The sequence below is a fragment of the Archocentrus centrarchus genome, chromosome 22 (assembly GCF_007364275.1).
Source record: "Archocentrus centrarchus isolate MPI-CPG fArcCen1 chromosome 22, fArcCen1, whole genome shotgun sequence".
Lineage (NCBI taxonomy): Eukaryota > Metazoa > Chordata > Actinopteri > Cichliformes > Cichlidae > Archocentrus > Archocentrus centrarchus.
In genome coordinates, this window is record NC_044367.1 from 22,762,323 (window position 1) to 22,770,348 (window position 8,026).

Here is an 8,026-nt window from a genome sequence, read left to right on the forward strand (position 1 = left end):
ACAAGTACAGTGCAACGAAATGCAGATTGCATCTAACAGAAGTGCTTGAGCAGTAATTAAAAAAAAAAAGAGAGCATATGATAACAGGAGCAGTATATGTATAGGAGTGCAATAAATGCTCAGTCTGGGGGGGGTATTAGTGCAATGTAGAAGTAGTGCAGCAGTGCAATAAAACTCAGTAGTGCAAGTGCAGTAAAGTGGTGCAGTAGTGCAATAAATACAATAAATACTCGGGGGGGTGGTAGCACTGTAAAGGTGGTGCAGTAGTGCAGTAATGCTCAGACGGGGGGATATTAGTGACTGCATGTGTGAGTGAGGTAATGGAGAGTAGGCGGTGAAAAAGCTGGGGGGGTGAACAGTCCTATATGGAGGCAGTGTCTTTAATTTTAGTCTTTGTCAGTTTAGTTGAATTTGTCACCGCAACCAGCCTGAGGAGGCTTTCATGCCTGTGCTTTTGAGACTCAACAAGTCTGCATTACTGTTCTGGGAGAACCTCAGAGCTCTATAATACTGGTCTAAACTCAAAAACGACACCCAGTAAAAGTACTTATTAATCACAGAACAGTCACTGCAGACTTGACCCACTATGCCCCACAAAGCTTCTCTATCATACCAGTGCCGCTGGCACTGGTATGATAGAACACAAAGAACTTCCCAAAGAAGTTCTTTGGGACACAAAGAACTCCCAGATATTCTTTGTGTCCCTTTCTAGGGTCTTCTTGAATTTAATAATTCTTGTCCCTATACTGTAGCATGTGCTGAACTATTGCTTGGTGCTTAATTTTTCCCTGGCATGTGATTATTTTTTGTTTTATGTTTTTTGTAATTTCATATTAATCAAGCATAAAAATGTAAACATAAAATAATAAAATAAATAAAAAAATAAATAATATAATAAAAAAACAAGAAAGAAAAGGTTCATGAATTTCCTATATTTTTTGCATAAATATGACCTGAAACAAATATTTGTTCTGCCCAAAAAGGCTGAAGAAAACTGGGGGAGACCTGCATGAAAATGATGAGCTGGAATAGTTAAAACCAAACTAAAAGTAATAGTTAAATATTGATCTGACTGTGCAGCAAACTGAAAGAAATACTCACACAAACTACTGGACTCTGTCAGCAGTTCACACTTTATCCAGTAGATGGGGATGCAGTCTCATGCAGGGCATTTAAGCGCCTCACAAGCGAACTTGTTGTCTTATCAGACCAATTAAACAGAAAAGGGAACATTTTGTGACTGGATTCATTTTTTAGTGCTGCTCTCAGCATAATCAGCTCATCTTATACGCATCCAGACACGCACTGACAGACTGTCACGAGTAAATATTTAGTGTCTCAGAGGATATCAAGGTGAATTTTCTGGCTATGAATACCTGTAAATCAATGCCTTTTGGCAAATACAGCTGAAGAAGTGCCATTTATGTAAATTTTCAGCTTTCAGGCAGTCCACAGCATAAGTGTGAAAATAATAACTCCCTCCCAGAGCTATAAATAGGAGGGCCAGCTGTTGGATCTGTAGACTTTCTGTTTCCCTGATGAGGGCTATTGTATTGCAATCAAGACACCTCGTTTGGACTAAAACACTCTTTCTCTGTGGAGTATATTTTTCAGCACCCCTGGTGAGTTCAGCCCTGCCAGTAAATATGTATTTCTACAATACCAGTATATTTTGAAATAGGTGTGAACATATTGTGTCTCTGTTCCTATAAAACACAGTTATACAGCATGCAGTGCAATACAAAGAAAACCTGCAATATTTATATACCACAAACAGGCTCTGCAGTCCAATTTTGTTTAAATCATGTCAGTGAGAGGAGACAAAAACAAACCTACCTGTCTGGTGTTCACAGTGTCATGCCCATTATTTTTCCTTCTCAACAAATTTTCACTGGCTCAGTGCACACAGTGACAGTGAATCCATACAGGTCATCAAGGGGTGATTCAGGTATTTGTGTGTCGTGTCAGTGCACAGAGAGAGAGGGGTCACTTTCTTGCATCGTCTTTACCAAATCTGCCTCTCATAGATTCACATCTTCATCAGAGCTTTCAATTCATTTGACTTCAGAAAGTTGCAGGAATTTAGTAGCTTCCTGTAGACCGATGCCTAAGCTGCAACTTAAGTGTGCGCGCTTTCCACTAATCTGGAGACAAAGACTGACAAATGCTGTTTGTTTCCTGTGTGTCTGCCTTTAAGTGTGCTGATGCACTTAATGTGCATCAGCACTTAGTGACACCCTGTTCTGTTACTTTATGGTCTGCCTCTTCATGGATGAGTTGCTGTGGTTCCTGAACATTTCCACTTTGCAATGATATGCATCCGATCCATGTTAACACTGTGGGAACGCATGTATGCCTAACATCACAAAAGTCCAGTGTGGTCATGACAGTGGATTAGAAGGAAATATGTGAATTTTCTCTGTAAACTGGACCCAGTTTACAGGGGCTCATTGTAAGGTGCTGCTAGCCGCTGCAGTCTGACATTAGTGGAGGAAATTAATGTTGCACTTTTAGATTTTCATAAAATATGAGCAGCCCTGACACTGAAAATTCAGTGTTGTGAAATGATTTGTTTCCATTTATCCCTTTTATTTTGTGATCAGATTTTTTTAAGCATTGCAATGGAAAGCACATTTCTACATTGCCTATAACACAGATTTCTCTTAGCACCTGAAGTACATCCAGCTCCACAGACCTCTTCAGCTGAGCAGAAATCACAGCCAGCCAACAATCCTGTGAAACATGCTGATTTCTTCAGAAAGCATGAATCTCACTAAAAAAAAAATTACCTTTCTTTCCCCCCCAAACCTTTTTTTTCTTAACCTTTGTCATCCGACAGGTGACCCTGTGTGGTTTTATGTCTTTTCTCTCTCTGCGTTTTTAGTTGTTGGAGCTGAAAGTGGAGCGCAAGCTCGTGAGAGAATTTGTCAGCAACTGCGTTTAAAATGCAGGTTTTACACACTGCATTCATAATGTGAGCAGAGATTTGCGACAACAAATTGCAGCTGAAGGCTCAATGCTTAAGCCGAATGACTCTGTACAAAGAATTATTCACCTGATTTCAAATGATGGCCATTTACATCACACAAAAGCTGTGAAATGGTGCTTTTTTAGCAGATGCGTAGAATCTTGTCAAAATCCTTAAACATCTGACACATGGCTTGTGTTACTGCTGTGGTCTGGCTAGGTGTGAGGAGTGCATTAGCACAAAGTGCCAATCAAAGCTGGAAGGGATTCGCTTTGAAGCGATACCTCTTTGAATGTCCGTGTCACTATTATATTTTTCTGTTCGTCTTATTTTCACCACCATTTTGCTGCCAAACTGTACCCACAATTCCCAGCAGAAGCATGGCAACACACCAAAAAGGGTTGTGCGGTCTGCAGCCCTGTTTGTGCCCTTGAATGGTTGGTAATTATCCCATCATGACACAGCAATTAAACCGAGGTATTTAAAGCCAGCGCACATCGTGAAAGAGATTCCTCATATAATAGGCTCACTTCCCACTCCTGTCCAGCAGCATTCTCTCCTGCTCTGTGTGGGTGTGATTTACTACTGAAAGAGAGGGAACATGGATTTGCATGCGGCTAACACCAAAGGTTTAATTGCTGTTCTCAGGGATTGTTTTTCTGAGCACTGTTTAAGAATTTAATATGTTTTGTCTTTTCCACTCAATTTAATGGATGAACTGAAAGAAATAAAACCAGAAAAGCTGCGTGTTTCATTTTTCAATTATTTGTGGGTAGTGCAAAGATCTATGAACACTTCACTGACATATGGCAGATACAGTGTAGGCTATATCAGTCAAGACTGATCAGAACTGAGGGATGGATAGATGCAGCCAAATACTGTCTCCCTGTCCTCGCTGCTGTGAAATAGTCCCACAGCATGATGGTACCGCTGCCATGCTTCACCGTAAGGATGCAGTATTTGGTGTTTTGCTTGGTGTTATGCAAAAACCCAGTTTATTTTTGTCCAATCAGACCAGAAAATATTTTCAGTTGGTGCCACAGAAAAGGTCTGAAAATGTTTTAGAAATGAGAGATTTATATTTTTTAATTAATTTGTAAACACTTCTAGAAAAAAGGTGTTTTAATTTTGTCACTATGAGTTAGCAAGGATAGAAAAAATTGTCACATTTGTACATTTGAAATGAAATGTACATAAAAACAAAAGGTGCAAAATTAATACTTTAAGAAGCTCTTATAATAGCATATTACGACCTCTGAACCAGGGCTCGAGAGCCAATTTATGAGAAACAACTCAGGGAATCCCTGGGATTAAAGTTATTAGAAAACACTCTGAGATTTTCTGAGATTATAAGAAACTATGAGGAAAAACTCCTTCAAGTCAGTAAAGGATGCAAACTGCTTTGATTTGCATGGGTGGAACAGCCGAATCACCTCAACAACACCAGCGACAGATAATTATGATTTTAGCTCGCAATCACAAAACATGCAGAATGTAAAGAGACATTTCTGTGAATTTATCCCATTTCAGATAAAATCAACAGTCGGGTTTTGAGAAGGCGATAGCGTCTGTTTATCAGGGACTGCAACACAAGGACAGATGTGCGGATGTTGTCGGGTACATCATAGTTAAGGTGGCATCTGTGGTGTGATGGTGTTGATCCAGCCTCGCAAATTAAAGCAAAGGGGTGCCATGACAAAACAACACATTTTTTTTTTTCTAATAACTTCATGCACCACTAGCTAATCTAGTTGCAAGCTTTGTGTTTGCTGATGGGCTGGCCGCGCGCTATGGCTTCTGAGTTTTCTGATTTAAAAAAAATTAACAGGCAGAAATTAATTAATTAATAATGCTGATAGGATAGTGACTGGATTATTAAGAAGTACTGATTAGAGCAAGTTTAACTTTTGTTCCTTAAAACTGAAAACTGTCACCATCTTGAGTTTTTTGTGGTTTCATGATTTTCGTGATTGAGTTTTCTATTTTTCTTAAAACAGCATTTCCTGGTTGTTTTCTTTAAATTTATATTCTCGGGTTTTAGTTTAGTTTAGGTTCATGGTTATAGTTTGGTTTATATTTAATTCCTTGAGTTTCTGTGTATTCTTGCCTGTCTGTGGCTTGTAGGCCATGTTTCTGTGTTGTGTTACTTCCTGTTTTATTTTGGTAGTCTTTTATCTCTTGTGCTTTGCGTTTAACTTTCCTTCCTTTAACTTGTTTTCCTTGATTTGTTGCACCTGTTTGTTTACCCACCTGTTCCACATTCCTCTAATCAATTTGTGTATATTCATATCCTCAGTTCTCTCCTTGCCCTTTGTCATATTATCCCTCCTGGTTGTGTGTCTCCTTGCTTCCTGAGTCTTGTTTACGTCCACAGTCTGTCAAGGTTCGGCTGTATGGCAGGAAGTGTTGGACCCAAATGCAGGACGCGAAGCTTTATCGCTGGATTCTCACAAGTTACAAAAACAACAGCAGAATCTCAACCGAGGCTGAACGAAAGCACAGTAACAAGCCTGGGAGAAAGTAGGGACAAAACGCTAAACGGGGGGGACACACAGCTAGGAAGGGAAAGTCAGACGACAACATAACAAAGAACTAAACAACACTGAGACCTTAAATACACACAAGGTAATCGGGGCACATGGAAACAGCAGGGAACAACAGGTGAAACAAATGAAACTAATAACAGAGGCAGCAAAACTAAACACAAAGCACAGGGAACACGAGACTCTCTAAATAAAACAGGAAGTGATCAAAGAAGATACAAACTCAGACTTGACACCACACGAGGAATAGCATACATACTGGGGAGAGACATGAGAGACACCACCACACCAGTGAGGGACACTAAGGGAAAACACAGGGAGAACTAAACTTTAAAGCTACGGGGAAGTAACCTAAACCCCCAGCACACCTGAGTCAAATATAGGAGTCATTAGCAGGACTCTGGAGAACTCGCCTGCATACTGAGGAGGTAATTCAGCCTTTTGATTCAGGTGTGTTGAATCAGGGACGCATCTAAAACCTGCAGGACACCGGCCCTCGAGGCCTGGAGTTTGACACCCCTGATTTAAACTGTAAGGAAATCTAAGAAAACACAACTACAAAATACAACAAAAACAGAACTTCACTAAAAGAACTCAAAACACCGGGCCATCGGCCCAGGACCATGACACAGTCTGCCTTCCACACAGCTGGTCCTTGAAAGAAATTGAAAGCTTGAAAAAATGACTAAAAAATGAGTGACTTTTGCATGTGATGAATGACCACTGAGCAGCTTGGTTATAATTCTTAAAGGTAGAGGCAGAGTATACCAGCACCAACTACAATTGGAAAAGAGGCTGCCTTTATCCTCTGATACTGGTTGATTTCACTTTGCTAATACTGTAAGAGGGGTGCTTCTGTATTCACCAGATGGTGATTAAGTCATATAATATAGTTACATATTTTAAACTATAATAAAAAAGCTACTCAACACACAACTTCATCCAGTTCAGTCAACATTGCACTTAAACTAACAGTCCTACACACAATAAGTTGTTCCAATACATTTATTCTTTTTTAGCCACATGAAGAATTTCATTCCTGTGGCTAATATTATCTCACACAGAATCTGTATGTCTCACACAGAATAGCTGCTCAAGTGCCTGCAAGACAGAATCACACACAAATCATAAATGTGTTTAATAGATAACCAATAAATATTTAACAGTTCTTGTGTGCATGTTTATGCGCTGTAATGTGCAAGTGTTTTTTCTCAAAGTGCAGAGTGCTCACTAAAGAGCAAATATGCCTTGTAAAAGTGCCTAATGTTCTCTAAGAGAACACATTTCATTCAGGATCACTAACAAAATGCTTCTTTGTCACACATATGAAACTTCTTTTGGAGGTTTTCTTTCTAGCAGAGCTCTGCTGAAACTCACTGGCACTCATCTTCTACAGAACAGGTGGGTTTCCAGTGACTTGCTGCAGGGTGGCAGTTAAAATCATTCTGCCCTCAAGCGAGATCTCTTTGTGTTGTTGGCACCACTGATCAGTAAGCAGGTGGCGCAGGTCTATGAGGCTATTTAATCATTAGTCATCAGCATTTGTCATGCCATTTGGGACGCTCGGAGCCTCCACATTTTTTGCTTTTATGGTGCAGAAAGTCGGGCATCCTCCTGTTCCCCACTGATCTAAACCTGCCAGGTTTGGAGCATTGATGCATGCATCTCACTGAATGCCAGCCCAAGAAGACAATGAGTTATTTAATGGTGTAAAATAATGATAATCAGAATAAATCATAATGACTCCAGGCGCAGTTTTGGTTTTAGTCCTTTTCAAGGAGCTCTTTCACCTAGCCAGGTGGAATTACCTTGATCCATTTGTGTGTAATTACCTGCTTTTAGCTTCTCAAAGTAAAACCATATAATGCCTTCATTCTCCTTGGTCTGGAGTTTTAATGCATGTCAGAAATGGCAACAAAAGGAGCTGTATTTCTCTTTGCATCCAGACAGGTTTCTGCAAGCTGCACATAAATGCTCACTGAAATAATTTCAGTCCTTTTAATGAGGAAAGGATTTAGTGGAAGATTGTGGGAGGCCAGTTATTAACATGTCACAGTTCAAGCTTCTTTGTCATCTGCCAAGAACACCAGGACAAAAACATGACAGCTGAGATGTTATGATGGAAGATGACTAGAGACAATCTGATGTTTTTCAGATTCCATCAATCTAGCTGACTAATGGCACATGGCATTGTCAACTCATCACCCATTACATGCCCACAAAGTACCTTAAATTATTGAGTGTGGTGCTTTTTAATGCTGGTGGTGGCAGCGATGACAATCAATCTGCATGTCAGGTAACAAGACACATACACTTTCACTTGGAGGAGAGTGACAGTGCGTTTCCCTGCATGTAAAAAGGAGGGAGGACAGAATAAGGAGTATACTGTATATTGTTGTACCATACTACCATTTCCACAGTTGTATCACCAATGAAACAACCCACAACATATGCTAAGGTCACAGGGACAGCCCCTGGAGACACATCAGGAATAGCTTCTGAAATATTGTAGCCT